Genomic DNA, 8,848 nt, shown 5'->3' on the forward strand with positions numbered 1-8,848 from the left:
TCTAAAACATGATGACCCCCCCCCCCCATATATAATATTCGCATGACAGGTATTTTTTATCGTGACTCAGTGTGGACTGCTTGACTGTCTTGCATCTACTTTATAAGATCCCGGGTTAGCACTATCATATTTATAATTATTGACTACACAGGGTAAATAGGTAGGAAAGGTAGGAAAGCTTGAGAAGGGAATATGTACATCTCTTATGGGGGTCCTAGGGGGTCTCCCCCTAGAAGCCCAGGAGGTTTTTAACTCTGAAAAGTCAATTTTGAGACTATTCAGACATTTTCAGAAAATAATTTCCAAGCTTTACAAGACAGCACCAACATGTAAAATGCGACTACATAAGGTTGAAATATTTTTGAAATATAGTTTGATAGGATCTTGACAGTAAGAGGTAGGGGGAAGATCTTGAGACTAGGATGTGTACACCTCATGTGGGGGGGGGGTCCTAGGGGGTCTCCCCCTAGAAGCCCTGGAGGTTTTTAACTCTGAAAAGTCAATTTTGAGACTATTCAGACCCTTTCAGACAATAATTTCCAAGCCTTACAAGACAACACCAACATGTAAAAAACAACTACATAGGGTTGAAATACTTTTGAAATATACTTTGATAGCATCTTGACAGTAAGAGGGGAAGAGCTTGAGACTGGGATATGTCCACCTCATGTGGGGGGTCTGAGGGGGTCTCCCTCTAGACATCCCTGGAGGATTTTTACTCTTAAAGCCAACGTTTAGGCTATTCAGACCCTTTCAAGCAATAACTTAATCCATGCTTTACAAGACAGCAAGTATCAGAAACTATTCTTTATAACTTACACTAAGGGTTGAAATATGTTCTTAAAAAGTTTAAATGGCATCATTATATACATGTAGTAAAGGTCAGCACATCTATAATGGTAGTATCATTGGTAGGGGAGATTTGGAGTTTAAGGCAATTTTAGACTAACTTGGCAAATGTTTCAGATTTTGAAAAGACAATATCATATCAAATTAGAATAGGGTGAAAATATTTAAGAAAAGTTTAATACCATTATGACAGTAAAAAGGTTGTTGGTGCATCTGATTGTTGGTTGAATGTATGAGTGACCTCTGGGGGTGAGGGAGTCCTTGGGGTTTTCCCCCTGGCAGATCTGGAGTTTTTTGCTTGAGATACTAAGGCAATGTTTAGGTTATTCATAACCTTTGAGGTAATATTTCCAAGCTTCGAAAAGCTAACGTAAAACGTTTTTAAATGAGTTTCTCATATCACATAAAATGGACACGTAACATTAGTATATAGGGGCATTAATATTGCATGTATAATAAAGTCACCGGTATGTTAGAGAACTTTAGGTGGTCTTACCTAGTGTATAATAGTAACTGGAATCTGATGAGATGTGGTGATTTGTAGTGTCAATAGCATGACGAGTAGAACAATTTAGATTAACTTCATTTATAAACTATCTATGAAAATTACCATTACGAAACCTTCAAGTTCACTTTTGCCCCAAACTACAATATAAGTGAAGCATTGATTGTGAAACAGCCAAGTATTTACATGACATGTTCTGTAACTAGTGTGGTAGCTAGGTAATACCGGTACATGTACAATGTATATGAATATGTATAGTTAGGTTTGAACTAATAGGTAATGTTAAAGACTTCATGTAAGAAACAGGGACAAGAACAAATATTGACATGTACCACATTTCAGACAAGGCTATATGCCATTGTAGAAAGGATTTTTTTCTTCCATCACAATCTAAAACACAATGACCCCCCCCCCCTTCCACAATTTACAAAACAGCATGACCCCCCCTACTGCCAATTTCAAAAACAGGGTGACCCCCCCTACCAATCCACCGGCCCCCCCAGGCCGAAGAAACTGACCGGTCCCTTATCACAATAAAGTGCGACTGTCAATGTGATTTGATCGTCATTGCCATGGTATTATTAGATGATCTCATGAAAGCCGCCCTCTCTTGCTAGTTCTTAGAATATTGAATAACACTCCTTCAGTTGTCACATTTTGTCACATATACGTACGTTGTTGAGTTTTGTTTGTGCGATACATCCCCCACGTTCGTTATTTTAATAGATAGCTCAGCTCTATATGTCGGCTTTGTTTTCTTGGGTATGTAACTGGAAACGGTGATAGCTATCTTTTCTCGAGGTATCTTGGAAAACAACATGTATTTGGTTTGACTGTTTCCATCGTAACTGGGTTTCTGGGATTTTAGGAAATAATCTGTACACGAAGTAGTATACTGGATTATCAATACTTCCTTCCCTAAGTTTGAAAAGTTATCCAAATGATAGTTATTACTAGTCATAGCACGTCACCAAAATGGCAATGATACTATTTCGCGTGAAAAAGTGCTTACTCGAGTTCCCCCGGCTATTAAGTACTGTATACGTTGCCTTTGCCTTCCCCTCACAAAAACAAAACAAAACACACTAAAACAAAACAAATAAACAACAACAACAACAACAATGATGATGATAACAACACCTCCCTCGTGGTTGAAAGCTTGTCATCAGTAAGCGCTTACTTCACTTTGTGTTTATAATCTTAAGTCACTACATTGTAGTGGTCTGAGTTACAATGCTGCAAGTAATGCCCCTTTGGATTATGTTCGTATGGCAACACACAGGGGCGATTGGGTGATTCTAACGAGAACCATTTCATGTAGGATAACTCTAACGAGAACCAGTCCTACTTGGTGATGACGCAGGGTAGCCGTACTGTAATTACTCTGCGGTACATGTCTGTCATTATTGTCAGTGATATGTTTGTTGTTGTAGTTGTTGTTTGTTTGTTTTTTTGTTTGTTTGTTTGTTTTTTGTGTTGTCATAAGCATAACCAGCTATTGTCTGAGTTCCCTGTGATGGCGACGAATGAATCACACGTTTGTTATTTGTGTGTATAGATCGAGCCTATGTCGCATTCAATCGTACGCTTCAGTCACCACCTACGCCTCGGATGGCTGACCTTCGTATCAGTGGGGTCTGTCTAATTGATGAATCAACAGACGTAGAAGTCAGATAAAGGACACATAAATCACAAGAAAACAAGACCTATTCCTGTAAAGGTCTGCAAAGATAGTATTTATGTTAGTTATTTCTTGGCGGAGTTGATTCGTTGATGCATCGTTTCGTAGATTCTATAATTACTCAGAGTTGGCCATTAGTACAGTTTTCAGCGATAACAGTATTCACTGAGGCGAACTACATAAACTACTAATCCATTCATTATCAGGCCATCTTGTAAAGTATCCAATTAGTTCAAAGAAGGTGGACAGGGGTTGTTTCATTAACTCGTTATCGCCTCTTACAATTTCGCTAGATTGGAAAACTTTGAAAGAAATCAATATCGTAAAAACGTAATTTGACGTCCGTCGTTTAATACTCCCTAACCATTGATTTATTTTCTGCGCATTTTTTTTAAAAGTGATATTTTCTATGTACACGTAAAAGAAATTTATGACAAATTTTTATCACGATGTGTTGTGCAAATTTAAATCATGACCATTTTCTGTTGTAAAACGAAAACATGAAACTATTTTCTCTGTAATTCGTAAATTTGATTGTTCAAGGCATTCAATGTCATAATACATTTATGTATTTATGTAATTCATTTACTACCCCTTTTAAACTACAACTTCTCCCATCCTCAGTGTGTTATATGTACGGATAACAATACACCTTTACTATTAGGATTATATGGGCCTAACCTTCACAGTATTACCGTCTCCGGATAAAGAGAGAACCAGATGCATTGGCAATTTTAATCATTACGCAAAAAAATCCATACTTGGTTGATTACATTCTCGGAATCTAGTAGCATATTTGTCCGCTTACGCAACGAAAACTAATAACATGCCTTTTGGCGGTACGTTGTGGCTGGTGTGTGATTTGCAGACGGTGGTTAATCTTTTCAATGGGTCTTCTAATTCGTTCCATAAACCTACAGTCATTCACCCACAATATCATGTTGCTTTGAACGATTTCCAGCCACATCGATTATCGTACAAGTAACTACAGTTTATGAGAAACACAGCACCAGCTGTAATCTTTGTATTTTCCCAAAATAAGATTCAACACTGTTTGCGTGACTTCGTTGGCTCTTTATCTGAGTCACGTCTACAGAAATTATCATCAGACATCTTTCGAAATGTGGTGTGTTTTTTTATGGATCAGTCTCGAGTTCGCAGCAGTACGGTCTCAACTGCAGAGTACAGACACGAACAGGTTGACCTGCAGCGATTTTATCAGTGCCTTGTTATTCATGATAGTAACCGCCAATAGGCTATAAATAACGTAGTGTACCCAAACAGAAACTAATTGTGCAGTGTGTTAACAGATGGAAATGAAAACAAAAGAAGTGAGTAACGAGGAGTCAGAAAATAGCAGACAGCTAGTGTAAACATGGTCAGAATTTACTTTTAAGTTTCATAGCGAACTAATTGTACATGACAGCTCTAGTTTAGTCCCGATGTAATACCTTATGCATTCAAAGACCTGGGATTCAATCCGAGGTACTCGTATTTGTGTTTTATCTTATCAGTGGACTCGGCCATATGGATTATAGAGGATCGTTCTTTCCTTCTGGAAAAATTATTTTTGTCTATCACTATGCCCATAGACCCTCCACTTTGAGGGTCTATGCTTTGCCAGAGGCAAATTTCACATCCAAATTTTATTCACATCCAAATTTTATTCCAAATCCGAACTGGGCCATAAACCTATAAATTCAATAACTGAAAAGGTCAAAAGTCGCAATTCACAAAGAATAGTTAGTTTTTATACTAGCACCGTTATTAAGACATCAAAAGGAAAGAACGAAATGCACTAGGAAATTATTTAATATTTCTAAATATTCGAATGTGTTGTCAGATCATTTATTTTCAGATCTTCATTACAGTGCCCATATGGATGAGAAAATGGATATTCATTTTTATTAACTATTAAAACAACTATGTTTTTGTACTTGAAAAACAATATGGAAAAACAAAATCCATGTGCATGTCTGTAATTCAATAAATCACTTTAAAAAAATAAGAAATGTGTCAAACTTTGGTGAGTAGAAATTTTAATTTCTAACTGAACCCAGAGTCAGTGAACACTCATTATTACCTAAAGTATTCTTATATACTCTGTTTGAGTGGCTTGGTTTGCAGACAAATGCCCTGGGATTGACCTCAACAAATGAAGAATCTACTCAAACTATGAATGCAAATATTTGACACTTTTCAAGGAATTGTTATTTGAATATGTGGTAGTAAAAGACACCGACACACTTTGTGCAAATGTAGACACATTAGGATTAGGAAAAAACACTTCAAAATGACTACAAGGAGATATGTCCTGTTGACCTGCCATGATCTTAATGGAATTTTGATATATGTGGGAATAATTTTTTTTTAAAATGCCTTGCACATAACCTTATGTCAAGTTATATTTTTGGTGCAATATCATGCTGCTTGAAAGAATTGTTTTACAGCACACTTCAAGACTGGGTGGTAGTCATACTCCACTTGCCATCATCATGGAATCTTGCTATGCAGGAATAATTTTAAAAACATTCCTGGTGCATAATCTTCTTTGTTGTGTATGTCATATTGAACACATATTGCCTGGCCATGAGGGCTATAGCACCCGTTTATTACACCCGAGGGACTGTGAGTTACCAGAATCACATGCACGTGATTCTGGTAACTCACAGTCACGAGGGGGTAATGAACGGGTGCTATAGCCCGAATATAGGCCAGGCAATATGTGTTTTATAATATACCTCATGCTGTGAACTCGCGGTGGCAGACGACATCGCCAGAAGCTGCCATTTTGACCTGCTGTGTACTCACGGTGATCACGTGACCATGTAATAGTTGATGGAACTATTTCCATAGGGAAATAGTCATTCTATTTTCCTATCACATGACTGATTCTAGCGAATTATTGCACAGCATTATCACTAGGTATATTATAAAATAATATATGCCACTTGAAAGAATTGTTTCATGGCCTATAAGAAGATTGGGTAACAGTCATACACACCAAAATAAATTTGCTCTTATTGCTAGAAAACATCACTTTTTGCATCACAGACATATAACTAAACATTCAACAATCAATCCAAAATATAGTTTCAAAAAGAAAACAAATTTAAGTGACAAATTTCAAATTTACATGTGAAATTTTATTTTTCTTCAACACTACATTGAAAAGCCAAATATCCACAATAATTGGATGTAATTGTTGTTGTTCAATGTATATGCACACAATTATTTATATTCATATTTGTATTACAAAGGCATACAAAGCTACATGATGACAGAGCTTATAATAGAACGGCAGCAATTAGGTTAAATGGTGAGCTAAACTAAGTAGGGTTTTAAGACATGTCACAGTCAAAGTATAGATAGTAAGTACATAGCTATTAGTGACAATAAAGGCATCACATCCATGAGCTCTGTAAAGGGTAGAGAGGTCTGTAGACAGTGTAAATGTCCACATCAAAACACATTACGCACTGTTTTCCACTTAAGATTTTTATGGCCTTGCTCTGTGCAATTAAGACTAAAAGAGTCCCATATGCAAAGGTGATGTGAAAAGCATCTGAGCATAATCCAGTTGACTCCACCCAATATTTGAAGATTTGAGTAGTCATATTCATGATAAATGTTCTCGTCATTTGTTCCCAATCCCCTTTAAACTGGCAAATCTAATCTCTTTTGTTATTAGGCAAAAAAAAATAATTGTGCCTGGTCAGCGCGCATCACTTAAATACCCTGCGTCGGTCTCTTTTTTTGTGTTTGTCCAGCCCATGCAGTCAGCAGATCCATGGGGAAAAACAAAGACAACCCTCCCTACTTCAGTGAAGACAACTGCAGATCCAATCATGAACAAGCAAATGCCATCTGCCCCCACGTGCACATACACACTTGTTCTAAAGTACTAAATAAAAAGAACAGTAACTGCCATAAATAGTAGACTGAGTGACAGATTTGTTGAGAATTAAAAAAATAGCACCAATGGCATTGTAGCACAACTGTACAGTTTTAAAGAAATGTTTAACCACATGCTGATCAATGCTAGGTACAGGTGTTCATTTGCTGAAATGATTATCCAGTTGCCTATCCAACCCTGTTGTTATCTTTGCAATATACACAATCATTTGGCTGTTTCTATGGGTGTGGGTCATGTTGCTAGACATATTTGCATACATTTTTTGAATGTTTGTTCACTTATCTATGAATTCCTTATGTTATCTTTGCAATATATTTGATCATATGGCTGTTGCTATATATATTTGCATACATTTTTGAATGTTTATTCATTTGTCTATTAATCCCTGTTGTTATCTTTGCAATATACGTCATCATTTAGCTGTTGCTATGGGCGTGGTCTTGTTGCTAGGCACATTTACATACATTTCTTGAATGTTTATTCCATTGTCTATTAATCCCTGTTATCTTTGCAATATCTGTGATCATTTAGCTGTTGTCATGGGCGTGGTCTTGTTGCTAGGCATATCTGCATACACTTTTTGAATGTTTGTTCATTTGCATATCACTGATGGGTTCATCATGTCGTGAACAATTCTTAATTTAAACACCCTTAAGAATGTTCCCACCAAATTTCAGGCCAATCTGCCCAGTAGTTTTGAGTTTAAGTTTGTTGACCAAAAATCACATTTTTTTACCCAAATCACACACTGGTGGTAAGATCATTTTGATTTGAATAATCTCCCAACTAAACACACAAGGTAATATTCCCACCAAATATCATGGCAATCGGTCCAGTGGCTATTGCCTTTAAGTTGTTTACACACACACACATATCCACACATACAGACAGACAGACAGACAGACAGACAGACAGACACTTTACCATGCCTATAGCACTACTGAACCTTATCAGTGCAGTTGTGCTAAAAAAAAACTAAAAAAAACGTCGTCACCCCATTTGAGACAGACTGTCCTGACCAGAAACAATTCCATTTTTTTGACCTTATAGTTGGTTTGATATCTTATTCAGGTCTTTCTGACATTTTGAACATTGAAAAGGATAACCAAAAGTTGAAATTAGTACCTACCTTTGTTTCATTGCATACTTTCAAGATTCTGTACAATCTTAGAAATCACTAATAATATCATAGTATATAATATATTATATACTATATAGTATAATATTGTATTATATTATATTTTATTACATGTATATTACATTAACTATTATACCACATACTAACAAAAAAGGAACAAATGACACTACAGTTCAACTTATTATACAGCAGTGTCTTCTTACATTTGTAAGAACATTATGGAACTTTAAATTACTTTGGTGTATAAAATCCACAAAGCATTTTTTAATCGGGGACCCATGACTGAAATTTTTCTACTCTAGAATATGTGTGCTATCATGTATACAGTTACTAAAGGGCATGTGGTTACAAGGGAATTAAAATCTAATTTAGAAAGCCTTCAATCTTGGGAATTTAATGGCAGATACATGTATTTGCTCACATAAATGTCTGTTTCACTTACATAGTTCTATCTTGTCTTGTATGCTGTGCTGCAGTGCTCTGTAGGAGTCTATAGTTTTCATGCAATGGCATTCAGTATTACCCATAGCATGTTTTGTTTTGTTTCCACCACTGCCTTAAAAATCTCAAAATTCATACTGACAACTTTATCTTTTATCATATTTGGTTTGTAATTAGTTTCTAGTGAATACATCAATCTCATATTCAATTGGCCTTGAATAATTTTCCAAATAAGACTATCACCAAATATTATATATAATAGAGAAGTTAGTTTTTGCATAATGAAAAGCTATTATTTGCATAATTAACTGACAGCTA

Source organism: Glandiceps talaboti, chromosome 2 (assembly GCF_964340395.1).
Source record: "Glandiceps talaboti chromosome 2, keGlaTala1.1, whole genome shotgun sequence".
NCBI lineage: Eukaryota > Metazoa > Hemichordata > Enteropneusta > Spengelidae > Glandiceps > Glandiceps talaboti.